The 26,575-nt window shown below is 53.1% G+C and overlaps 1 protein-coding gene across 3 annotated transcripts in view; it reads right to left on the bottom strand.

Annotated features, from left to right (window-relative positions):
• rph3ab (rabphilin 3A homolog (mouse), b) overlaps positions 1–26,575 on the bottom strand; it is a 388,420-nt gene that overhangs the window by 296,145 nt on the left and 65,700 nt on the right. The gene's annotated exons all lie outside the window — the stretch shown is intronic.

The raw sequence follows: 26,575 nt of genomic DNA, 5'->3' as shown, positions 1-26,575 counted from the left end.
GAGATGTGAAGTTCAACATCCGACCAATGTCCTCTGGCTCCATGCACAGATTGCCCCCTTGGTCCCTACACTTTACCTGTTCATCCTCTTCCCCTTAATATACTTGTAGAGTATCTTGGGATTCTGCCAAATCTTACCTGCCGGGGATTTTTCATGCCCCCTCTTTGTTCTCCAGGTGACTTAGTTAAGTTCCCCCTGTACTTTTGAAACTCCACTAAGGCCTCCGCTGATTTGCTCCCTTTGTACCTGCTAAAAGTAGATCCCTTTTCTTTCTTTTTTTAATAAACATTTTATTGAGGTATTTTTGGTTTTACAGCAACAGCAAAATAAACAATGTACATGAGTCCATAAACATAGTACAAAACGCCTGCTTCCTCCCTTACAGGTCCCATCTTTATTAACCCCCTACTCTGAGATAAACTAACCCCCCCACTCTTCTGCTGACGATTCCGCAAAGAAAGTCCCTCCCTCGTCAGCAGAACATTTCCCCCCCCCCCTCCCCTCTCGTAACAGCACAAAATAAATCAAACCCTTTGATAAGCCTAACATCTGCTCACCCCCCACTACCCTTCCGTAAGCTAGCCCGCCCAGCTAGCTTGGTGGCCCTCAGCCCGGTGCCAGACATTCTCCCACCTACTGTTCCCTCCGCACCCACCCCCCCACCCCTCATACATACATATTCAAATAAAAAACAATCCCAACACAATTGTCCGACAGAGAAAAAAAACCCCAAGTTGAACACAAAAAAAGAAAAGATCAAACAAAAGATCCAGCATCTGAACAAACACACCTCCATCCCCCAACAGTGCAAATACAAACTTTAACTCACTCAGCTCTGCAACTGGCCCCAGATCAATACAGAAGGCATTACAAATAAAGTCAGCAAAACGAAAAACAAGTAATTTTTTTTTAAAAACATAAACGTCGCAGCAAAGTTCAAAGCTCTCAGTCCGACTCCAGTCCTTTCCTTTTCGTGAAGTCCAGCCCTTCCTCAGGCGTCTCGAAATAGAAATGTTGCTCCTCGTATGTGACTCAGAGGCGGGTCGGATACAACAGCCCGAACTTCACCTTTTTCTTGAAAAGGGTCGACCTGATCTGGTTAAACCTCCGCACTCAGGTCCTTTTAGACCCGCAGGATACTGTTGTCCCATTATACCCCGTGTCTGCTTGGCCCACTGTAAAATACGCTCCCTATCCAAATACCTGTGGAATCTCACCACCATTGCCCTCAGGGGGTCTCCCATTTGCGGCTTCCTTGCGAGCGCTCTGTGAGCCCTGTCCACCTCCAAGGGTCGGGGGAAATGCCCCATCCCCCAGCAGCTTCTCGAACATGCCCGCTATGTATGCCCCAGCGTCCGGATCCGTCTGAGACCCACGATTCTCAGGTTCTGCCGGCGGGACCTGTTGTCTAGGTCCTCCACCTTCTCCAGGAGCCTTTTCTACTGGTCTCTCAGCAACCCCACTTCCATTTCTGCTTGGTGAACTCCTCCTGGAAAACTTGCATCAGCTGCTCCGTTGCCCGCTGGGTCGACAAGCCAGAGATCCGATCCTCCGCCATGCTTCCTCCCGGTGCAGCTTCAGCCCAAGCCTTCTCTGTCCTTCTGTTTGTGCCTTTACGAGCACTCCTAGTCCTCCTCTCCATGCACCGATGTGGGAATTCAGTTCACAATTGCTTCTGTCATCAATTTTTCAAATCAAGTCTGGTAAAAAAGGGGGAAAAGGTCCAAAAGTCCGACCAGAGCGTGAGCCACCAAATGTGCGACTTACTCCTTCATAGCCGCCACCGGAACTTCCCTTTCTTTCTTATCCTGTCCTAAATAATCCTAGACATCCAGAGTTCTCTGGACTCGTTGCTCCTACATTACACCCAAAAGGGTTGTTGGGCCTGTACCCTCCCCAATTCCTTTTTGAACGCCCCCCACTGTACATTGTCCAACAAGAATCTGTTCCCCGTCTACTTTGGCCAGATCCTGCCTTGTTTTAATAAAGTCCCCCTTCCCCCAATCCAAAACCGCTTTTTGCAGACCATCTATTTTCTTTTCCATGACAAACGTAAATTATACTGTGTTACGGCCGCGATCACTAAAATGCTCCCCCACTGCCACCTTGAACACCTGTCTGGTTTTGTTCCCCAGGATTAGATCCAGCACTGCGTTGTCCCTTCTTGGACCTTCTACATATTGACATAAAAAGCTCTCCTGAATACATTTCAAGAAATCTGTCCCCTCTGAACCCTTTAACACTATAACTATCCTAATTAATATCCTAATAAATATAATTACGCTATTATTATTTTTACACACCTCAATGAATTGATCCCCTATTGCCCACTGACTGTTTAGGGGCCTATAATGCACTCCCAGCAGTGTGACTGCCCCTTTGTTATTCATAAGTGTTAGCCACAAACCCTCATTTGAAGACCCTGCCAAAATATTGTCCCTCCTTACTCCAGTAACTGACTCCTTAATTGATAGTACAACATCACCTCCTCTTTTGAACCCTCCACTGTCTCGCCTGAAGATCCTATATGGCAAAATGTTGAGTTGCCAGCCTTACGTCTCCCTCAACCGCATCTCCGTGATGGCAACAATATCACAATTCTGCCTGTCAATCCACACCCTTAACTCAACACACTTAGGGCAGCATGGTGGCGCAGTGGGTAGCACTGCTGCCTCATGGCGCCGAGGGCCCGGATTCAATCCTGGCCCCAGGTCACTGGTCATGTGGAGTTTGCACATTCTCCCAGTTCCTGCGTGGGTTTCAACCCCACAACCCAAAAAAGATATGCAGGGTAGATGGATTGGCTACGCTAAATTTCCCCTTAATTGGAATTGTTTTTTAAAAAATACATTATACTTTTTGTTTTAATTTAAAATGGTGTAGGGGTGATGCGTGTGTGTGTGCGTGTGGTGTGCAGGATTGAACTCACTTGGGTAATACCCTGTCTCATTGTTTTACACCGTCAGAATGCTCCCAGTCAATTTGCTGCCAAATGAGAAATCCATCCATAAATATCCTCAGCCTCTGTTACCATAGTAACTGAGTTTACACAGCACTATCCTTGTTTGAAACACGATGGATTGAAAGTCTTAATGATTTCAATGCAAATTTGGTGCAAGTTCAAAACTGGATTGCTTGGGTTATTTGTGCTAAAACCATCGATGTGGGGATCAAGTGATGTGCGCGCCGGGGGGCGACTGCGTTTACGCCAGCTCCGACTCTGCTCACCTTTCAACACGAGGATGTGGAGTTGACCCTGTGAAGGGGCTCCTCGTCCAGAATGGCACCAAACTCACCCTCCCGTTTCATCTTTACCTCACTCAACGGAGCTGACTCCGCTGATAGGTTCCGGCTGTGTGTGCACGAAATAGTCCCCCCATCAGACCCAGCTAAAATCAAATTCCACTTCAACAGGGCGGAGGGTGATGCCAAGGGGAAAGAGGGAAAAGCCTAGCGCGAAAAATCACAAATCTGAAAGGGTCTGAAAATACAGGAACCAGGGAGCTGAAATTTCTCCAAAAGCTCCATAAAGCTGGTAAACCGTCCCTCCACAAACACGTCTCCAAACCCCTCCTACCCCCATCCCCTCCCATGAATTAAACGGCAAATCAAAACCCGCTGGCAGAAAGAGGTGATTATTGCCCGTTTTTTAATATAAATTTAGGGTACCCAATTCATTTCTTCCAATTAAGGGGCAATTTAGCATGGCCAATCCACCTACCCTGCACTTTTTTTTGGGGTTGTAGGGGCGAAACCCACGCAAACACGGGGAGAATGTGCAAACTCCACATGGACAGTGACCCAGAGCCGGGATCGAACCTGGGATCTCGGCGCTGTGAGGCAGCAATGCTAACCACTGTGCCACCGTGCTGCCCCTGAGGTGATTATTGCTGATGGGGGCTAGCGAAGACATGGAACAGAACTTCTCAACGGGGGCTGGAACAGAACTTCTCGTGCTGCCTGAACTGCTTCCAGATTCTCAGAATCGACACCACTGCTGGATTCAGTGAAAATCGTACCAGAGAGAAAGGCAAAGATGTGGTTACTATTGCACCAAGGCTAGAAACCTTGCAGGATCTCACCTCCATTTGACCCCATCGGGAATCCGGATCACTGAACCACAACATTACCTTCTGAATATTGGCTGCCCAAAAGTAAAATGATGAAGTGGTAAAGCCTTTCTCTCTGGAACAATGCCCATGGAGCCTTGGAGTCTCAGCAGAAACACGCTGGAGCTCAACCTTGAGTACAGGATCTGTATCTTCTGCGTCCGTCGGAGGGGTGGTCGCTGAGTTGATATAGGCCTCGAAGCAAGCTAGCCCGTGATTAAAGTCCTTTTTGGCGTCGCTTGATTGCAGATCCAACTGCAGGCGATCTGGTTTGATTCGGAGGTCCATCTTTTAGAAAATCTTACTGCAATAAATTGATGCACGATCAATTGTACAAAGACTAAGGTTGGATACAACTGAGGCTTTATTGCTGTAAGATGTGTGGCCTCCCACAGCAGCTGGCGAAATGGCTGCTAAATAGAGGACACGCATATTTATACTCCTACTGGCTGGAGCCAGCAGGCAGGGGCTACCGGCGAACCTGTAGCACGGGTCCTACCTTACATCACCTAATACAGGTGTAACAGTGGTTTACCACAGTAAGCATCTCGGCCGATAGTGGAGTGGCCAGAGTCCCCGAGGCTGCCTCTTCCACCTTTTCCACCAACAAGCACCGAGAGGCCTCCGACTCAACGAACTGCTACTTCCTGCTTTTTTTCCCCCGAATTTCCCGGGCATTTCACCTATGTAGGATGCTCATCCTATGAAATATGTGGGTTTTCAAAAGAAAAGAACCCTGGAACTAAAAGAAAAGGGCTAGAAGTGCGGGCCTCTGCACGTCGTCCCTCTACACAACGCCACCGCAAGTCCCCATCTTTCAATCTTTATTTCTATCCTGTGCACATTTCTTATATGCCTTTTTTGGTTTACATGACTTTTGCGCTTTATCGAAATTTGTTGGCCAATGTTCCAGCACATTTCAGTCGTGACAATATGCTTCAATCCTCGTCGATTCGTGCCGGCTGGAGGGTGTTGAGGTGGGGCCTTGTCTTTGATGGCGCAGTTGCCTTTGGGAGGTTTCCCGTCCTGACAATGCAGTGTGCACCGATGGATGATGGCTGCCAGCGATGAAGATGATCCGGCTGATAGTCTGAGCTCTGCTGCGCGGGCTAGCCTTCCAAACTCTGGTTCTGTGCGGTCCTGTTCCGATTGTCCGTCGCGAGGGGTTGGGGGTCACCTGAGGCGAATGGGCTGCCCCCCGCCACACTGGATTCTGGGAAATTAACCGCCTGGGCTGGGTCAAGTCGGCATGTTGAAAGTAATGAGGCTCGTGTTCGGATCGTTGGAATCCTTGGAAGGTCCTGAAGACGGTTCTCCGTTTCAGATTCTGTTTTATCCTAAATGTCTACTTTCTTTGTATTCCAGTACAGTGGTCTTTATCCTGCTGACTGCCTCGTCCCTCAGCCGTAATCATGAACTTTACTCTCTGTTAATCATGTTGTTGTCTGTTAATGTTGTCAGCTTATTCATTCTGCCAGGGAAGTAAATATTTTGGGTGTGATGTGCTGCACGGCTGATTATCCTGTTTCAATAAGGTTTCATCCTGTGAAGCTGAGTACTGATTTTGGGATTTGTTGTTGGTGAATTGGATGGCTTGGGAAGAGAGGTGTCCTGTAGGGAACCGAACTGGCTTAGCTTCAGAGGGGTGCAGGGGCTGGAGTGTCGCCGGAGTCCTGTGTGCCACTCCTCTCTTTCTTTTTGTTCTCTGTGACGGGGGGGGGGGGGGGGGGGGGGCGTGGGAGAGTCCAGTGTGGGTAGGTCCACATCTGGAGAGGCGAAGAGTGGTGAAGGGTCTGGAAGGCTGTGTCCAGTAGTTATCCTTATTCCTTTCATGTTGGGAGTTGGTGGGCGGCACGGTGGCACAGTGGTTAGCACTGCTGCCTCGCGGCGCTGAGGTCCCAGGTTCGACCCCGGCTCTGGGTCACTGTCCGTGTGGAGTTTGCACATTCTCCCCGTGTCTGCGTGGGTTTCACCCCCACAACCTAAAGATGTGCAGGCTAGGTGGATTGGCCACGCTAAAATTGCCCTGTCATTGGAAAAAATAGAATTGGGTACTCTAAATTTATTTTTTTTAATGTTGGGTGTTGAAAGGTGCCCACTTGGTTGGTTGGTTGGCCAGTTCCTGTCTGGACGTAATATATTAGGAGGCGGTTTGTGGATCCACGGGGTTAGTTCTCACAGTTTATGTGCTTCTACTTCCTCTTCTCTTGACTTTGAGAGGTTATAGAATCATAGAATTTGCAGTGTAGAAGGAGGCCATTCAACCCATCGAGTCTGCACCGGCCCTTGGAAAGAGCACCCTACCCAAGCCCACACCTCCACCCTATCCCTGTAACCCAGTAACCCAACCTAACCTTTTTGGATACGAAGGGTAATTCAGCATGTCCAATCCGCCTAACCTGCACATCTTTGGACTGTGGGAAGAATCCGGAGCACCCGGAGGAAACCCACGCAGACACGGGGAGAAAGTGCAAATTTCCCACAGACTGTCACCCGAGGTCCGTTCCCTGGCGCTGTGAGGCAGCTAATCATTCCTTAGAATGAGAGGTGATCTCATTGAAACCTACAAAATACGTAAAAGGATAGACGGGGTAGATACAGGTAAGATGTTTCCCTTGCCTTGGGAGTCTCGAACCAGGGGGTACACTTTCAAAATGAGGGTGAAATCACTTCGGGCTGAGGCGAAGAGAAATGTTTTTACTCAGAGGGTTGCGAATGTTTAGAATTCTGTACCTGAGAGGGCTGTGGAAGCTGAGTCATTGTGTATGTTTAAAGCAGAGATTGACAGATTCCAAAACACAATGACGTAAAAGGGATATCGGGATAGTGTGTAGAAAAGGCATTGAAGTGGATGATCAGCCATATTGAATGGCAAAGCTGCCTCAATGGGCTGAATGGAGTACTCCCCCTATGTTGCTATGTCAAGGAATGGTTGAAATGGTAAATCTTAGTCCTCCTGATGCATAAAACCAGGAAGGAACGGTGGATAATATTTGCTCTATTACTTTTAAGATTAACAGGAGATCTTGCAATATTTTCACTGTTCCCTTCCCCTTGGACATTAACTAAATTGAGATGAATATCTGACTAACCTAATTATAACTGGCCCATTTGGAAGGTGTGATTGCTTATCTCATTCTGAGGTATGAGACCCTGGCATATCTACAAAGATATCAGCATCATTGAAACTGTGTCCATTTAAAAAAAAAAGGATTTTATTACAAACATGTATCAAAACAGGTGACAACAAATAAACACTGGATAAAAGCAAGTTACTGCGGATGCAGGAATCTGAAACCAAAGAGAAAATGCTGTACCCTTTGCTTCCCCTCCCCCCCCCCCCCCATCTTATCCACCTTTCCTTACCCTTTCTCCCCTTTGCCTTCCCCTTCCCCTCCCCTCCAAATCTACATCTGTCACAATTTACCCTCTGATGTTAGTTTCTCTGCAGTTTAGCCTTTCACATCTTTTGTTCTCTTTGGGGACTAGCACTCTTTTCCCGTGTTTCCTGCGGCCATTAGCACCCGGGTTGCCTGGGTTTCTGTGGCTATGACTCATCTTTCATTCTCACTCCACAGTATAAATATTTCCCACTTTCTCTGTATTATTGCTTTGACAAAGAGTCATCTGGACTCGAAACGTTAGCTCTTTCCTCTCCCTACAGACTTGCTGAGATTTTACAGCATTTTCTCTTTGGTGAGAACAAATAAGCACCTGGAAAAACATACTTCGCAGCAATCACCTATACGGTCCAGGGCAGCACGTGGCGCAGTGGGTTAGCCCTGCTGCCTCACGGCGCCGATGGTCCCAGGTTCGATCCCGGCTCTGGGTCACTGTCTGTGTGGAGCTTGCACATTTTCCCTGTGTTTGCGTGGGTTTCACCCCCACCACCCAAAGATGTGCAGGGTAGGTGGATTGGCCACGCTAAATTGCCCCTTAATTGGAAAAAAATGAATTGGGTATTCTAAATTTATCAAAAAAACTATAGTCCGTACAAATTGAAATGAAAAAAAAAGAAAATCGCTTATTGTTACGAGTAGGCTTCAATTAAGTTACTGTGAAAATCCCCGAGTCGCCACATTCCGGCGCCTGTCCGGGGAGGCTGGTACGGGAATCGAACCATGCTGCTGGCCTGCTTGGTCTTCAATTTAGCCTGGTGAGCTAAATTTTTCCCCCCCTTTTCAACCCCACCCACCCCAACTCCTGCGATGAACAGCTCCTCAAACATGGTCACTATTATAGAACATACAGTGCAGAAAGAGGCCATTCAGCCCATTGAGTCAACACCAACCCACTTAAGCCCTCACTTCCACTCTATCCCTGTAACCCCACAACCCCTCCCAACCTTTTTGGTCACTAAGGGCAATTTATCATGGCCAATCCACCTAACCTGCATGTCTTTGGACTGTGGGAAGAAACTGGAGCACCCAGAGGAAACCCACACAGACACGGGGAGTACATGCAGACTCTGCACAGACAGTGACCCAGCGGGGAATCGAACCTGGGACCCTGGTGCTGTGTAGCCACAGTGCTGTCCACTTGTGCTACCTTGCTCCCCAACCTTTTCTCAAAACCCTCTGCAGAGCCCCTTAACTCATACTTTATCTTCTCCAACTGCAGGAAGTCGTACAGGTCACCCAACCGAGCCGCTACCTTTGGTAGCGCTGCCTACCGCCACTCCAGCAAAATTCACCACCGTGCAATCAGAGAGGCGAAGGTCACGACATTGGCCTTCCTCCTCTCCATGAGCTCCGGCTTCTCTGAAACCCCAAATATCGCCACCAAAGGATCCGGGGTCCGCGTCCTTCTCCACTGGAGAGGCTGGTTTAGCACAGGGCTATATCGCTGGCTTTGAAAGCAGACCCAGGCAGGCCAGCAGCACGGTTCAATTCCCCTACCAGCCTTCCCGAACAGGCGCTGGAATGTGGTGACATAGGGACTTTTCACAGTAACTTCATTTGAAGCCTACTTGTGACAATAAGCGATTTTCATTTCATTTCATTATCCTGGCTAAGACTACGAATACTCCCACCCAGAACCTTCCCAATTTTTCGCAACCCCAAAACATGTGAGCGTGATTCGCTGGCCCCCGTCCACACCTCCCACACTCATCTGCTACCCCCTTAAAGAACCCACTCATTCTCGCCCGCATTATATGTACCCTGTGCACCACCTTAAACTGTATCAGGTTCATCCTTGCACAGGAGGAGGTCCCATTTACCCTCCGCAGTGCCTCACTCCATACTCCCCAATTGATTTACCCTCCCAGCCCCCCTTCCCATTTCACTCGCTCGCCTCCCTGCTCCCCCATCCACTTGTATATATGCCCAATTCTTCCCTCCCCTCCAGCATCCGGAAGCAGCAGTCGCTCCAGCAGGGTGTATCCCGGCAACCTAGGGAACCCCATCCAGTCCTGTCGCGCAAAGTCCCTAACCTGCAGATATCTGAACTCAGTCCCCCTCGACAGATCTACTCTTTCCCTTTGCTCCTCCAGACTGGTGAAATTTAAAGAAACTGTGTCCCTGATTCTGTGAAGGGATCTAACACACCAGTTTAATAGCTGAGCACTTAAATTCTGCTTTTCTCTGACAGACATTCTCTAAAACCTTTTTTTGACTTGACAGAAGGCAACAGACCACAGCAGGATTCAGTCACCAAAACAGCGACGTTCCTGCTTCCACACGATAAACATTCAGGAAGATGCCAACCAACACATTTCAGGAGTTGGACAGATGGATCAAAGCCTCTTACTCTCCGTGGGGCAGGTTACTGCAAACTCCTGTGTTTCAACAACACCCACAATGTGCCTTCATGTAACATCTTTTAATACAGGAAAAAATGCTCCAAGGTACTTCACAGAGGAGTGAGGAATAACAGATGGCCAGCCAAAGGAAGATTGATAAGAAGCAACGAAAAGCTGGTGAAACTAAAGAAATAGAATTTGAAGCAACAGCAGACATACATATCATCCACCATAACTCCATTGTACAATGACTCGAATGTTTTATAAACGTAGCAAAGCATCTTGCACAACCGACTTCTCTTTTTTTTTTAAATAATTTTTATTGGAATTTTTTGAAAAATATATATCAACAGAACAATAATAATAATAACAATAATACACCCCCCATCCCCCCCGGCACCCGTAATAACGCATGTAGCAAACCCGCCCCCCCCCCCCCAAACCCATTAAACAACAAAATAAATTAACAATAAGCAAATTAACTTAAACAATACTCCCCCCCCCACCCCCACCTTTCCCCCCCTCCCCTCCGGGTTGCTGCTGCTGCTGACCTAGTTCCTTATCATTGAGCCAGAAAGTCGAGGAAAGGCTACCACCTCCTAAAGAACCCTTGTACCGACCCTCTCAGGGCGAATTTGACCCTCTCCAGCTTAATGAATCCCGCCATGTCATTAATCCAGGAGTCCACGCTTGGAGGTCTTGCATCCTTCCACTGCAGCAAGATCCTTCGCCGGGCTACTAGGGACGCAAAGGCCAAAACATCGGCCTCTTTCGCCTCTTGCACTCCCGGCTCCACCCCAACCCCAAATATCACGAGTCCCCAGCCTGGCTTGACCCTGGACCCTACCACCCTCGACATCGTCCTCACCACCCCCTGCCAGAATTCCCCCAGTGCCGGACATGCCCAAAACATATGGGCATGGTTCGCTGGGTTCCCCGAACACCTAATGCACATGTCCTCACCCCCAAACAACTTGCTCATCCTCGTCCCGGACATATGAGCCCTGTGCAGTACCTTGAACTGGATGAGGCTAAGCCTCGCACATGAAGAGGAGGAGTTCACCCTCTCCAGGGCGTCCGCCCATGTCCCCTCCTCAATCTGCTCCCCAAGCTCCACTTCCCACTTAGCCTTCAGCTCCTCTACCGATGCCTCCTCCACCTCCTGCATCACCTGGTAGATGTCAGACACCTTCCCATCCCCGACCCACACCCCCGAAAGCACCCTATCACTTACCCCCCGCGGGGGCAGCGAAGGGAACCCTTCCACCTACCGCCTAGCAAAAAAGGAGCTCAAACTTCTCCTCCAGTTCACCAAGGCTCGCAAACCTCCCGTCAATGAACAGGTCTCCCAACTTCCTAATGCCCGCCCTGTGCCACCCCAGGAACCCGCCATCCATGTTCCCTGGGACAAACCGGTGGTTCCCCCGCAGCGGGGCCTCCACCGAGCCCCCCACTTCCCCCCTGTGCCGCCTCCACTGCCCCCAAATTTTGAGGCTAGCCGCCACCACCGGGCTCGTAGTGTACCTCGTTGGAGGGAGCGGCATCGGCGCCGTTACCAATGCCTTCAGGCTCGTGCCCAATAGTACCCAGAGAGGTTGGGCAGCGCCAGCCCCCCTCTATCCCTGCCCCGCTCCAAAAAGACCCTCCTTACCCTCGGAGTCCCGTGCGCCCAAACAAATCCCAGAATGCTGCTGTTCACCCTCCTAAAAAAGGCCCTCGGAATGAAAATGGGGAGGCACTGAAACAAAAACAAAAACCTCGGGAGCACCGTCATTTTAACGGACTGTCCTCTACCCGCCAAAGACAACGGCACACAATCGACTTCTCAATGGGTGGAATAGATTGCTCCAACCTTTCTGATCCTCTGGGTTTGGTGGGGAGCCAGCTACATCAGCTCGCCTTGTGGATGATCATTCCTCCAAATTGTTGTCAACAATTTTTCACTCCAACTGCTTGGCTTTACTCCCTCCAATTGTTCTCTCAAACTGTGTGATCACACTCTGATTCCAAATATTTGCAGCCAAAGACTCCCTCATTCTCATTCTTCACACTTGGAGAAATTGTTGCCTCATTTCCCGAGGGACCAATCCCCACTCCAATTCCTATCCGTTTCTCTCTCTCCTTCACCCTCTAATCACTCTCTCATTTTGTGTCATTGCTTAGTCCCTCCCATTGCTCATTATGATCGACCCTCACCAATTGTTCCCTCATTGTGTGTGATCACACCCTTATCCCAAATACTCGTTACACAATCACCCTTCCCTCCCATTACTCATTGCAACCCATCTACCCACCCATTGTTTTGTATAATAGTGCCCTCTCTCATCGCTCTGTATGATTATTCTTCACTTTCTCTTACTTGGTGGAATAGTCCATTCTCACACTGGGCTAAATCGCTGGCTTTTAAAGCAGACCAAGGCAGGCCAGAAGCACGGTTCAATTCCCGTACCCGCCTCACCGAACAGGCGCCGGAATGTGGCGACTAGGGGCTTTTCACAGTAACTTCATTGAAGCCTACTCGTGACAATAAGCGATTTTCATTTCATTTCATTTCAATTGCACCAATAATCTGGTTAATATTGCCTTTCTATATAATTTGCTTTTTGCCTTTCTATATAATTTATATAATTTGCTTTATACAATTCCACCATCTCATTACTGTTTGTAATTGTTTCCACTTTTCCATTCAGTATTCAATATAATTGCTCCCTGCCTCCCCATATTGAGTACAAATACTCTCTCTCCCCCCACCCAGAACAATAACTTGCAAAACAAAAAGCCCAAAGGCACTGCACAGGAAAGATTATCAAACAAATTTTGACCCCGAACCACTTAAGGAGGTATTAGCACATGTGATTAAAAGCTGAAGTACGCTTTAAGGAGCGAGAGGTTATAGAAATGGAGGAGTTCAAGAAATTCCACAACTTAGAACGGAGGTAGCTGAAGGGATGGCTGCCAATTATGGGAGTGATGAATTCAATTTTCTGTACGATTGTCCCTACCTCTTCTGTACTCAGTGTGATCCCCTCTGAGTGAAATGGTTCTTTTATTTGATATTGGTTAAAATCTCCTTTAGGGTCACACCCAAAGACAAAGATACACCAAACCAGAAAAAGTCAGCTACAGCCACCTCATGAATGACATTATGTGGTTTGTTTACAGAGCAGATATCCACTGAGCACAATGGTGGGACGCTGTTGTACCCTTGATTTCCTCTCTCCCCTGTCAAAGCCCATTGATAACACAGCTCTGTCCCTGCATGTGGGTGAAATTAAAGGGCTGGCCCAGACACATCGTACACAACTGAGGGGAGGGCACAAGAAGATCCAATTACCTGCTTTGGACAATCAATTCCTGGCATCAAATGAAATGCACCAGGATGACATCCAGCACAAGGTGATGTGAGGCAGATATGTGGGAGCAAAGTTAAGGAGTTAAAAATTGTCATAATAACAAAATGAAAAAAATGCTCAAAGGAGGTATAAAATATCACAAACTATGCACTGGGCTGAAGACTGAGGAAGAATTTCCGGCTCACAAACTCCAGTGATGCAACATCACCCCCAGAGGTTTTAAGTTTTATTTGTGAGGAGACCTCGCTGCACTGAATAAGTTGAGGACTGCAGTCCAGCCTCTGCAGTGGATACAAAATGCATGATTAGAATTTTCTATTTTCCACGGAAAGTCAGTTTTTTTTTTAAGAAAAGGAGTCTGGTTGGTAAAACGATCACACATCAAAAGTTTCTACTTGATACTTGTACCAGTCCATTAAAGAGCAGATGGTCTAATGAAGTAGACTAGAAAAAGAACTCCTGTCTGAATCGAGATGCTACAATCACAGAAACATACCGTGCAGAAAAGGCCCTTCGGCCCATCCAGTCTGCACCCCCACTTGAAAGGCACCTTGATCTGCCAATCCTAATCCCGTTTGCCAGCACGTGGAACATAGCCTCGAATGTTAAGACGTGCCAAGTACTCATCCAGGCACTTTTGTTTCAGGGAGTTTCCCACAAGCTCTGCTATTCAATGACACTTGGTCACTTTTTTGGGCCCTGGGGAGTTTCTCACTGGTTTAACCCACACTTAGAATTTTCTTTAGCACTGGGGAATTGAACTCAGAGATCGGGCCGCCATTTTGAAAGGGTGCCCGATCTCTGAATTAGCATGTGGGTACACCACACCCCCCACCCATGGGAAAGGTCACCCCCCACACTACCCCACACCCCCCAAGTGAGGACACCCCGCTATGGCACCCCTGGGGGTCCCCCCTCTTCAGGCCCCCCGAAGTCCCCTTACGGCTCCCACTCCCTTCTAGGATCCCCACCCATCGCCAACCCAATCTCCCGGAGACCCATACTTACCTTCCCTGCCCTTCATTCCCCACCCTTCAAACCCCCCTCCACCTGCATTTCATGGGAATGGCCCCCTTGCCCAACCTGGCACTCGGGCAACCTTGATCTGCCATCCTGTCAGTGCTCCATCCAGCTTGGCAGTGCCAGGGTGCCAGCTGGGCAGTGCCAAGGTGCCCATGCTCCAGAGGGAGGGCCAGGGGACTACCCTGCACTTACCCTGACCACCCAGGTGTCTGCGATGGCCCGGGGACCCCCGGGTGCCGTTCTCCTGGCCCACAGTTTGTGTGGACCAGCACTGGTTGGTGCCCGGCTGCAGCCTCCCTGGGCAGGCCGGAGAATTGAAGGAAGGCCTGTGAATCCCAGGCAGGTAGGTTGTAAGTAGGTCTACGATCTACATCCACGAGCATCATTCAGTCTCACCCATCCGGGGCGGGGCTCCGGCTGACGTTTTGCAGGGATTCAGAGAACCTCGCGAGGCTCGGAGCCTGTCTGGAGGCTCGCTGAAGGCCTCTCCCGGGATTCTCCTGCTGCGTTGTGCTCTCACCTGAGTGCAGCCTGGCCAGAGAACTGCGCCCTAAAAGTCTAAAGGTGACTACAAAACCATTGTCAATTGTCGCAAAAACCCATCTGGTTCACTAATGCCCTTCAGGGAAGGAATTCTGTCATCCTCAACCAGTCTGGCCGCAATGTGGTTGACTCTTAAATGCCCTCAGGGATGGGCAATAAATGCTGACCCAGCCAGCGACGCCCACATCCCAGGGACAAATAAATAAAAGTCTGCAGTTACAGATTGAGGCCAACAATGCTTTCCCAGCACAGAGCTTCGAGGATTGCTGCATTTGTGCAAATGAGCAGATGATGGATCCTGGTCACCCCTCTCCTTGTGCTGAGAAAATGGTTCCCCTGTCTGCAGAATCTAGGAAACAGGGTGACAATCTCAGAAGAAGGTGTCGCCCATTTTGGACAGAGCTATTTCTTCACTCGGATGGTTGTGAACCTCTGGAATCCTCAGGGAGCTGCGGCTTCTCAGTCATTGAGTATGTTGCAGACAGATTTTTGGGGACCAAGGGACATGAGAAAAGGGCAGGAAGGTGGAGGATCATGCAAGATCCTACTGAATGGCAGAGCAGGCTTGAAGGGCAAAATGGCCGACTCCTGCTCTTACGTCTTTATGCAAGTCTGGTAAATAATAATAATCTTTATTGTCCTTGAGTCAGCAGCTAGAGCCCAAAAGACAAAAGGACTTCAATGAGGAGGGGAAGGGATCTTTGAGGAGGATTGCGCCTGACCACAATCAGCTGCAGTCACGCTGAATGGACATAAGGATCAACACCAGATGGAGGAAACGCTGAAATATTTCCCCACCTCTTTCCTTTGCAATGTCCAATGGAAATTAGCACTGCACAACCAGAGTGCCTTTCTCACGTGCTCCAGCCTCAATGCGTGCAGCAGCTTTGTGAGTGGAGCCTGAATAAATCTTGCATGCAGTTGAAGTGTACCCTACCCACACTACTCTTCACTAAGCACATCAGATTCGTAACTCCACCCCTCTAAGCTCTGCTGTCCAAAGCACTCAGCAGTTAGAATCATTGCATTTTCACAGTAACTTCACTGCAGTGTTAATGTCAGCCAATTGTGACAATAATAAAGATTATTATTAATTCCTACAGCGCAGAAAGAGGTCACTTGGCCCATCGAGTCTGTACCGTTCAGTACTGTGGTGAATGTAACATGGTAATTCACACTATGGACGCGATTCTCCGCAAATGCGGCGAGTCGTAAAGGCTGCCGTGAAACTGGCCGTGTTTCACGGCAACCTCCGCGCCCCCTCCCGGGTCCCGATTCTCCCCCCCGGGCGGGGCTAGCAGCACGGCCCCGAGAAGCACGGCATCGCGGGCTTAGCGACCGTCGCAAAGTCCGCGCGCCAAGCGTCACGGCGGCTGACGCGCACGATGACGTCAGCCGCGCATGCGCGGGCATTCATGCCCCTCAGCCGCCCCGCGGACTGATCCTGCGAGGCGGCAGAAAAACAAATAGTGCGCGGGTATCGGACCCGCTGCCCGCGATCGGTGCCCACCGATCGCAGGCCCATGCCACCCTTGGCAAGGCCGTAGTACGGCCGTGCAAATTGGTGCCATGGTTGTCCGGGGCGGGCACTTTGCGGCCGTTTTCACGAACGCTGAAAGCAGGTGTGATCGCGGCCGTGAAAACGGCCGTAAACTCCGCGGTAGTCGGCCCATCGACCTGCGTGTCGTGTCAGGGGGCGGCCGGAGGGGGGGGGAGAATATCGGGAGGCCGTGAAAATTGTCGGGAAGGCCCTCCCGCTATTCTCCGACCCGTCGTGGGCAGCGGAGAATCGCGCCTATCTTTGTAAGCACAGTAGCGTTATCCGACCACTAGGGGGAGTAGCTCTAGGAATGCTCAGGAGCTTGTACAGGGCTCCACCTTTGGCTCCGCCCACGACTCCTCACCCTAGTGCTGCTGTATAAATACCCTTGTCCAGAGTCAGCCTGCAGTTCACTGAGAGTTCATCAACGGGTAACAGACTGGCTCTGTAGTAAGTAGATTAAAGCCTATATTCATATCGGAAACACGTGTCTGGTGAATTGATGGTTCCATCAATTTAATCTACTTAAGAACAGTCAAGATCAATGATGGAATCGGCCCTGAAGCCTGGACGCCTGGAACTCGACCTGCAGGATGTAGAGGCTAAAGGAATCTTCTCCCACTGGCTGCGGTGCTTCAAGGCCTACCTGGCAGAAGCGAGCACAGCCGAAACGACAGAGGAACAGAAGTTAAGTCTACCGCACGCGAGGGTGAGCCACAGAATCTCTACGCAACTAAATTCAGCCGGTTCATATACTGCAGCGCTAGCGGTACTCGATAAGATATATGTAAGGCCCATTAACAAAGTTTACGCACGCCATGTGTTCACGACTCGCCGCCAGCGGCCTACAGAATCACTCGCCGAATTTCTCAGGGAACTCAATAATTTGTCAAATGACTGTAATTATCAAGCGGTTACCGCGGCTGAACACAGAGAACTTGCTGTATGCGATGTTTTTGTAGCGGGCCTCAGGTCTAACTATGTGCCCCACGACTGCTGGAAAAGGGGGCCCCAAGACTTAGAAACGATTGTGGAAGCTGCTACCACGATGGAGGTCTCCTTCCGCAGCCTTAACTAGTTCCCCGCGGACCCCGTGACCCAATCATGGGCCCCCGACCAGCGACTCCCCCAGGCCTGTGCTACGCAGCCGCCCAGCCACCATGCTGCCCCAGCCAGCCACTGTACTGCTCCAGCCTGCCACTATGCTGCTCCAGCCAGCCACTGTACTGCTCCAGCCAGCCACTATGCTGCTCCAGCCTGCCACTATGCTGCTCCAGCCAGCCACTGTACTGCTCCAGCCAGCCACTATGCTGCTCCAGCCAGCCACTATGCTGCTCCAGCCAGCCACTATGCTGCCCTAGCCAGCCACTATGCTGCTCCAGTTGCCATTTCTGCGGCCAGAACCAGCACCCGCGGCAGCACTGCCCGGCCCGCAACGCGACCTGCAGCAGCTGTGGGCGAAAAGGCCACTACGCAAGAGTGTGCCTCGCTAAAAGGGCCCCAGCTTCCAACTCCCCAGTGACACAAGGTAATCGCTCCCTTCACTTGCAGCCCCGCGGGGCCCGAAACGCTGCGGCCTATGCCCCGACTCCGCCCCCTCCCGCCACGTGCGATCCATGGGGGCCGCCATTTTGGCAAACCTCCACCACACGGCCGGCCACGTGCGACTAATGGGGGCTGCCATCTTCCTCACCGCCCGCCACGTGCGATCCACGGACCCGACCTGCATCTCCGCGCTCGGACAACTCAGCGGAAGAATACGACTATAAACTCAGAGGGCAGTCATCACGGGGCCACTCCAGCACAGCTGATCGAGCCGGCGACTACCCGCAACTCAGCGCAGTCACTCTGGACCAATCACGCCCGAAGCATCTGCGAAATTCGATGGCAGAGGTCCAAATCAACGGGTACAAAATGCCATGCCTCTTCGACTCCGGGAGCACTGAGAGCTTCATACATCCAGACCCGGACCGTATGCGCCCCCTCTTAGGACTCCCCCTCCCCCATTGCCCCAAGGCCCTCAAACGGTGCTTGGGTTTCTTTTCCTACTGCACACAGTGAGTCCCTCAATATGCGGACAAAGCCCGCCCACTCTTTAGGGCCACTCGATTTCCCCTGTCAGCCGAGGCACGCCAGGTCTTCGACGGCATCAAGGAGGACATCGCCAAAAGCGGTCATGCGGGCGGTGGATGAATCCACTCCATTTCAGTTAGGGAACGACCCCTCAGAGGTAGCTCTAGCAGCCACACTAAATCAGGCAGGGAGACCAGTCGCTTTCTTCTCCCGAACCCTCTCCGCTTCAGAACTCCGACACTCCTCAGTCGAGAAAGAAGCACAAGCCATTGTGGAGGCCATCCGTTACTGGAGGCACTACCTCGCAGGTAGGATGTTCACCCTCATCACCGACCAAAGATCGGTTGCCTTCATGTTCGACAACTCGCAAAGGGGCAAAATTAAAAACGACAATATTCTGAGGTGGAGGATCGAACTCTCCACCTACAATTACGACATTAGATATCGACCCGGGAAGCTCAACGAGCCTCCGGATGCCCTATCCCGCGGGACATGCACCAGCGCTCAGATCGACTGATTGAAAGTCATCCACAATGACCTCTGCCACCCGGGGGTCATCCGGCTCGCCCACTACATCAGGGCCCGAAACCTGCCTTTCTCCAACGAGGAGGTGAAAGCGGTCACCAAGGACTGCCCGATCTGTGCGGAGTGCAAACCGCACTTCTATAGACCAGACAGGGCCCACCTGGTCAAGGTTTCTAGGCCCTTTGAACGCCTCGCGATTGATTTCAAAGGGCCACTCCCCTCGACTAACAAGAATGTTTACTTTCTAAACGTCGTAGACGAGTTCTCCCGTTTCCCATTCGCTATCCCGTGCCCCGACATGACCTCCGACACAGTCATTAGGGCCCTGCATAGCATCTTCACCCTGTTTGGTTTCCCCAGCTACGTACACAGCGACCGGGGTTCGTCCTTCATGAGCGACGAGCTGCGTCAGTACCTGCTCGACAAGGGCATTGCCTCGAGCAGGACTACCAGCTACAACCCCAGGGGGAACGGGCAGGTGGAGAGGGAGAACACGACGGTCTGGAAGACCGTCCTACTGACCCTCCGGTCCAGAAAGCTCCAAGTCTCCCAGTGGCAGGAAGTCCTCCCAGACGCGCTTCACGCTAATAGGTCGCTATTAGCGACCAATCAGACCCCTCACGAGAGGCTCTTCATTTTTTCCAGGGGCACTACCACGGGGGTCTCACTTCCGGCATGGCTGAGGACGCCGGGCCCCGTACTCCTGAGGAAACACGTCAGGGCACACAAAACCGACCCCCTTGTTGAAAATGTGCGCCTGCTCCACTCCAACCCCCCAGTACTCATTTGTCGAGTTCCCTGACGGCCGTCAGGACACTGTATCCCTCCGGGAACTGGCACCCGCCGGATCCAGCGCCCCCTCTGCCCCCACAGAAGGACCTCTCACCCTACACCCCATGCTGCTGCCCCCTGGCGCTCCCGAGCCCACGGGCTCGCTCCACCAGTTCCGCGCACCCGCGCCGGCCAGCCCCCAGTGCCCCCAGTCCCCGGTCGAACCAGGAGAGTATGAAGCTCGGATACAACCCTCCCTGGAGTCCGCCATCGTACCCCAGCACACAACACCCATCCAGCCACCGCAAGAGGCTGCAACCCCGGTGCTCCGCAGATCACAGCAGACAGTTCGACCGCCGGACAGACTGACTTTGTAGGCCACCACCCCCGCCGGACTTGATTTTTTTGCAGGGGGTGAATGTGGTGAATGTAACATGGTAATTCACACTATGGGCGAAATTCTCCGACCCCCAGCAAGGTCGGAGAATCGCCTGGGGGCACCTAAAATCCCGCCCCCGCCGTGGCAGAGATTCTCCGCCACTCGGGAAGTGGCGGTGGCGGGAATCTCGCCACTCCGATCGGAGAGGCCCCTGCGGTGATTCTCCGGCACGGATGGGCCAACGTCCCGCCGCTGGGAGGCCTCTCCCGCCGCCGAGGTTTAAACCACCTCTGGAACGGCGGGATCAGCGGCGCGAGCAGGCCCCCGGAGTCCTGGGGGGGGGGTGGGGGCGGGGGGCGATCGAACCCAGGGGGGTGCCCCCACGGTGGCCTGGCCCGCGATCGGGGCCCCCCGCTCAGACTCCGGGCCAGTGCCCTGGCTGCACTCTTTCTCCTTCCACGGCCGCCACGGCCTCCGCCATGGCGGAAGCGGAAGAGAAACCCACATCGCGCATGCACCGGTGGTGACGTCAGCGGCAGCTGGCCGCTGACGTCACTGCCGGCGCATGCGCGGACCGGCGAAAGCCTTTCGGACAGCCCCGCTGCCGGGGGCGCCGGTTTTTTGCGCCAGTCTTCTGGTGCCAACCGCTCTGGCGCGGGGCTGGCCCCCAAAGGTGGGGAAATTCCCCACTTTTGGGGAGGCCCGACCCCTGAGTGGTTGGCGCCACCCCCCTACGCCGGGACCCCCTGTCACGCCGGTTAGGGGAGAACCCAGTCCTATATCTTTGTAAGCGCAGTAGCGTTATCCGACCACTAGGGGGAGTAGCTCTGGGTATGCTCAGGAGCTTGTACAGGGCTCCACCCTTGGCTCCACCCACGACTCCTCCCCCTAGTGCTGCTGTATAAATACCCTTGTCCAGAGTCAGCCTGCAGTTCACTGAGAGTTCGGGTAACAGGCTGGCTCTGTAGTAAGTAGATTAAGGCCAATATTCATATAGGAAACACGTGTCTGGTGAATTGATGGTTCCATCAAGTACATTGCTTAGGCTCTCACTTAATATGGCTGCCAACGGACTTCCAGTTGCGGTGGTGCGGAGCTAAGCCGCACGTTCGGCAGCTCCCGCTATCAAAGGACTTTCGGGCCTGTTTTAGGGCCCCAAACGGCGCTGTTTCGACGATTCCCGGTGGGGGAAGGTGTTTGGAGGAACATTCCCCGAAATTTATGGTGCGCACCCGGAGTGGGGCAAAGGAAAAGGCTGCAGCAGCTCCCCAGAAAAAGCGGGGGAAGGAGGACAAAATGGCGGCCGGCGGAGCAGCCGAGGACTGGTGGAAGTGGGCACAGGAGCAGCAAGCTGCTATTCTGCGCTGTTTGCGGAGCTGAAGGCTGAGTTGCTGGACTCCCTGAATGCGACTATCAACAAGCTGCTTGAGACCCAGACAGCCCAGGGGGCGGCCATTCAGGAGTTGCAGCGACAGGCCGCTGATCGGGAGGGGGCCATGGTCCTCGTGGGGAAAGTGGAGTTGCATGAGGCACTTCACAAAAAGTGGCAAGACCGCTTGGAGGAGCTGGACTTTCGCACGAGGCGAAAGAATTTGAGGATCCTGGGCCTGACGGAGGGGCTGGAGGGGTCGGATCTTCCGTCCTATGTGGCCACGATGCTGAAATCGTTGATGGGAGCGGGGTCCTTCCATTTGCCCCTGGAGCTTGAGGGAGCTCACAGAGTGCTGGCCAGGAGGCCTAAGGCAAATGAACCCCCGCGGGCGGTGCTGGTGCGGTTCCATCGATTCAGCGACCGGGAGTGTGTGCTGCGCTGGGCCAAGAAAGAGAGGAGCAGCAAGTGAGAGAATTCGGTAGTGCGAATCTACCAGGACTGGAGTGCGGAGGTGGCTAAGCGGAGGGCCGGGTTCAACCGGACGAAGGCGGTGCTTCATGCCAAGCAGGTCAGATGTGTAATGCTGCAGCTTGCGCGCCTGTGGGTGACATACAAGGACCGGCATTACTACTTCGAGTCCCCGGAGGAGGCGTGGGCCTTTGTACAGGCGGAGAAGCTGGACTCGAACTAGGGTCTGGGGGCTGTGGGATCCGGTGTACTACGGTCGGTGCTGTTTTTGCTGTTGCTGTTTTTGTAATTTTGACATGTGTTTTTTATGCTGGTTTTTGCTCTGTTTCCGGGTGGGTCTGTTGGGTATGGTTTTGTGTTATGTGGGGAATGTTGGGGGGTTTGTTATTTCTTCTGTACAGAGCTGAGGGATGGGGTGGAGCTGGAATTTGGGAGCTGCGTCAGAAGGGTGGGGTGGGGCAGTATGAAAGCGCGGGCTTTCCTCTGGTTTCCTGCGCTGTGGGGCGGGGGGGCGGAGCTGGAGGTAGGGGCGTGGCCTCTACTGGTTTTTTCCCGCACTGAAGTGGCGCCATGGAGGTGTGGCAGGAGGGGGGATGGCCCCATGTCGGGAGGGGCCGGGTTTTGGCGGGAGTTGCCGGGGTCAGCAGAGGTCAGCTGACTCACGGAAGTACCATGGAGGGTGCGTCGCGGCTAGGAGGGGTCCAAGCCTTGGGGGGGGGGGGGGGGGGGGGGGGGTACCGGGTGGCTGCTGGAATGGCCAAGAAAGAGCTGGTGTGGGCCGGGGGGGGGGGGGGTAGAGGAGTGGCGTTATCGTCATGGGGAACGGGCCGGGCGGGGTGTGCTGGCCTGGGGCGAGCAGTCGATGAGCTATGGCTAGCCGGCGGGGGAGGGGGGCGGGTTGCCCTCTGATCCGGCTGATCACCTGGAACGTGAGGGGGCTGAATGGGCCGGTTAAGCGGGCTCGGGTATTTTCTCATTTGAAGGGGCTGAAGGCAGACGTGGCTATGCTCCAGGAGACCCACTTGAATGTGGCGGACCAGGTTCGTCTGAGGAAGGGGTGGGCGGGGCAGGTTTTCCACTCAGGATTAGACGCGAAGAACCAGGGGGTGGCGATTCTGGTGGGGAAGAGGGTGGCGTTCGAGGCGTCTGAGGTGGTGGCGGACAAGGAGGGCAGATATATTATGGTGAAGGGTAGGCTGCAGGGAGAGAAGGTGGTACTGGTAAATGTGTATGCCCCGAATTGGGATGATGCTGGCTTCATGAGGCGTATGTTGGGCCGCATTCCGGACCTGGAGGCGGGGGGCCTGATCATGGGGGGAGATTTTAACACAGTGCTGGATCCCTCACTGGACCGGTCCAGTTCAACGACGGGTAGGAGGCCGGCGGCGGCCAAGGTGCTGAGGGGGTTTATGGACCAGATGGGTGGGGTGGATCCCTGGAGGTTTGGGAGGCCGAGGGCGCGGGAGTATTCCTTTTTCTCCCATGTGCATAGGGTTTACTTCCGAATAGATTTTTCCGTTCTGAGCAGGGGATTGATCCCGAAGGTGCAGGATGCCGAGTATTCGGCCATAGCAATTTCAGACCATGCTCCGCACTGGGTCGATCTGGAGATGGGGGAGGCGCGGGACCAGCGCCCGCTGTGGCGTCTGGATGTGGGGATGCTGGCTGATGAGGAGGTGTGTAGGAGGGTCCGGGGAAGTATTGAGGGGTATCTTGAGACCAATGACACGGGGGAGGTCCGGGTGGAGATGGTCTGGGAGGCTCTGAAAGCAGTGATCCGGGGGGAGCTGATCTCCATCCGGGCCCATAGGGAAAGGAAGGAGAGGGCGAGACTGGTGGGGGAGCACCTGGATGTGGATAGGAGGTACGCGGACGCCCCGGAGGAGGGGTTGCTGGGGGAACGACGTAGTTTGCAGGCCAAGTTCGACTTGCTGACCACCAGAAAGGCGGAGACACAGTGGAGGAGGGCGCAAGGCGCGGTATATGAGTATGGGGAGAAGGCGAGCAGGATGCTAGCGCATCAGCTCCGCAGGCGGGATGCGGCTAGGGAAATTGGTGGAGTGACGGATACGGGTGGGAATGTGGTGCGGAAGGGGGCAGAGGTGAACGGGGTCTTTAGGGACTTCTACGAGGAACTGTACCGGTCGGAGCCACCGGTTGGGGGGGGGGATGGAGAGCTTTATGAACAGGCTACGTTTCCCAAAGGTGCAGGAGGAGCTGGTGGAGGGGCTGGGGGTGCCGAAAGAGTTGGAGGAGCTAGTCAGGGGGATTTGTCAAATGCAGTCAGGCAAGGCGCCGAGGCCGGATGGGTTCCCGGTGGGATTTTATAAAAAGTATGCGGATCTGGTGGGCCCCCTGTTGGCGCGAGCCTTCAATGAGGCATGGGAGGGGAGGGGACTTTGCCCCCGACGATGTCACGCGCGCTGATCTCTCTGATCCTGCAGCGGGTTAAGGACCCCTTGCAGTGTGGATCATACAGGCCTATCTCGCTCCTCAATGTTGACGCTAAGTTGCTGGCGAAGATCCTGGCCACCAGGATAGAGGATTGTGTGCCAGGGGTGATGCATGAGGATCAGACAGGATTTGTCAAGGGACGGCAGCTCAACAGGAATGTGCAGAGATTGTTAAATGTTATTATGATGCTGGCGGTGGAGGGGGAGGCGGAGATAGTGGTGGCGCTGTATGAAGAGAAGGCGTTTGATAGAGTTGAGTGGGGGTACCTGTGGGAGGTGCTGGAGTGGTTCGGATTCGGGGAGGGGTTCATCAAGTGGGTGAAGTTGCTCTACGAGGCCCCGATGGCGAGTGTAGTTACCAATGGAAGGAGATCAGAGTACTTCAGGCTCTACCGTGGGACCGGGCAGGGGTGCCCCCTGTCCCCCTTGCTTTTTGCACTGGCGATAGAACCTCTGGCTTTGGCGCTGAGGGAGTCGGGGTGGTGGAGGGGCCTTTTGCGGGGTGGGGAAGAACATAGGGTATCACTGTATGCGGACGACCTGCTGTTGTATGTGGCGGACCCAGAGGGGGGAATGCCGGGGGTGATGGAGCTGTTGGCTGAGTTTGGGAGCTTTTCGGGCTATAAGTTAAATCTGGACAAGAGTGAGGTATTTGTAGTACACCCGGGTGATCAGGAGGAGGGAATTGGGAGACTCCCGTTTAAGAGGGCAGTGAAGAGTTTCAGATACCTGGGGGTGCAGGTGGCCAGGAGTTGGGGGACTCTCCATAAGCTTAATTTTACCAGGCTTGAGGAGCAGATGGAGGAGGAATTTAAAAGGTGGGACATGGTGCCGCTATCGTTGGCGGGTAGAGTGCAGTCCGTCAAAATGACGGTTCTCCCGAGGTTCTTGTTCCTTTTTCAGTGTTTGCCCATCTTTATCCTTAGGGCCTTTTTTAGGAGGGTGACTAGCAGCATCATGAGCTTTGTTTGGGCGCATGGGACCCCGAGGGTGAAGAGGGTCTACTTGGAGCGGGGTAGAGATGGTGGGGGGCTGGCGTTACCCAATCTCTCGGGGTATTATTGGGCGGCCAATGTGTCGATGGTGCGCAAGTGGGTGATGGAGGGGGAGGGGGCAGCATGGAAACGGTTGGAGATGGCGTCCTGTGGAGGCACAAGCCTGGGGGCCCTGGTAACGGCGCTGTGGCCGCTCCCTCCTACGAGGTATACCACGAGTCCGGTGGTGGCGGCTACCCTCAAGATTTGGGGGCAGTGGAAGCGACATAGGGGAGAAGTGGGTGGCTCGATGGAGGTTCCGCTAAGGGGGAACCATCGGTTCGTCCCAGGGAACATTGATGGGGGGGTTCCAGGGTGCACAGAGCGGGCATCAGACAGCTGAGGGACCTGTTCATTGACGGGAGGTTTGCGGGCCTGGGCTCCCTTTGGGGAACATGTTCAGGTATCTGCAGGTAAAGGCGTTTGCTAGGCGGCAGGTGGAGGGATTCCCTTTGCTTCCCGCGAGGGGGGTGAGTGACAGGGTGCTTTCGGGGGTCTGGGTCGGGGATCGGAAGATATCTGATATCTACAAGGTAATGCAGGAGGTGGAGGAGGCGTCAGTAGAGGAGCTAAAGGCTAAGTGGGAGGGGGAACTGGGGGAACGGATCGAAGATGGGACATGGGCTGATGCCCTGGAGAGGGTTAACTCTTCCTCCTCATGTGCGCGGCTTAGTCTCATCCAATTCAAGGTGCTGCACCGGGCCCACATGTCCGGGTCTAGGATGAGTAGGTTCTTTGGGGGCGAAGACAGGTGTGTCAGGTGCTCGGGGAGTCCAGCGAACCATGCCCATATGTTCTGGGCATGCCCGGCACTGGAGGAGTTCTGGAAGGGGGTGGCGAGGACGGCGTCGAGGGTGGTAGGATCCAGGGTTAAGCCAGGATGGGGACTCGCGATTTATGGGGTTGGGGTGGAGCCGGGAGTGCAGGAGGCAAAAGATGCCGGTGTTCTGGCCTTTGCGTCCCTAGTAGCCCGGCGGAGGATCTTGATACAGTGGAAGGATGCGAGACCCCCAAGCGTGGAGACCTGGATCAATGGCATGGCGGGATTTATTAAGCTGGAGAAGGTCAAATTTGCCCTGAGAGGGTCGGTACAAGGGTTCTTTAGGCGGTGGCAACCTTTCCTCAACTTTCTGGCTCAGCGATAGGGTACTGGGTCAGCAGCAGCAGCAACCCGGGGGGGAAGGGAATG

The sequence above is a fragment of the Scyliorhinus canicula genome, chromosome 1, assembly GCF_902713615.1.
Source record: "Scyliorhinus canicula chromosome 1, sScyCan1.1, whole genome shotgun sequence".
Lineage (NCBI taxonomy): Eukaryota > Metazoa > Chordata > Chondrichthyes > Carcharhiniformes > Scyliorhinidae > Scyliorhinus > Scyliorhinus canicula.
Note: the sequence above shows the minus strand (reverse complement) of the source record. Positions and strands in the feature narration are given on the sequence as shown.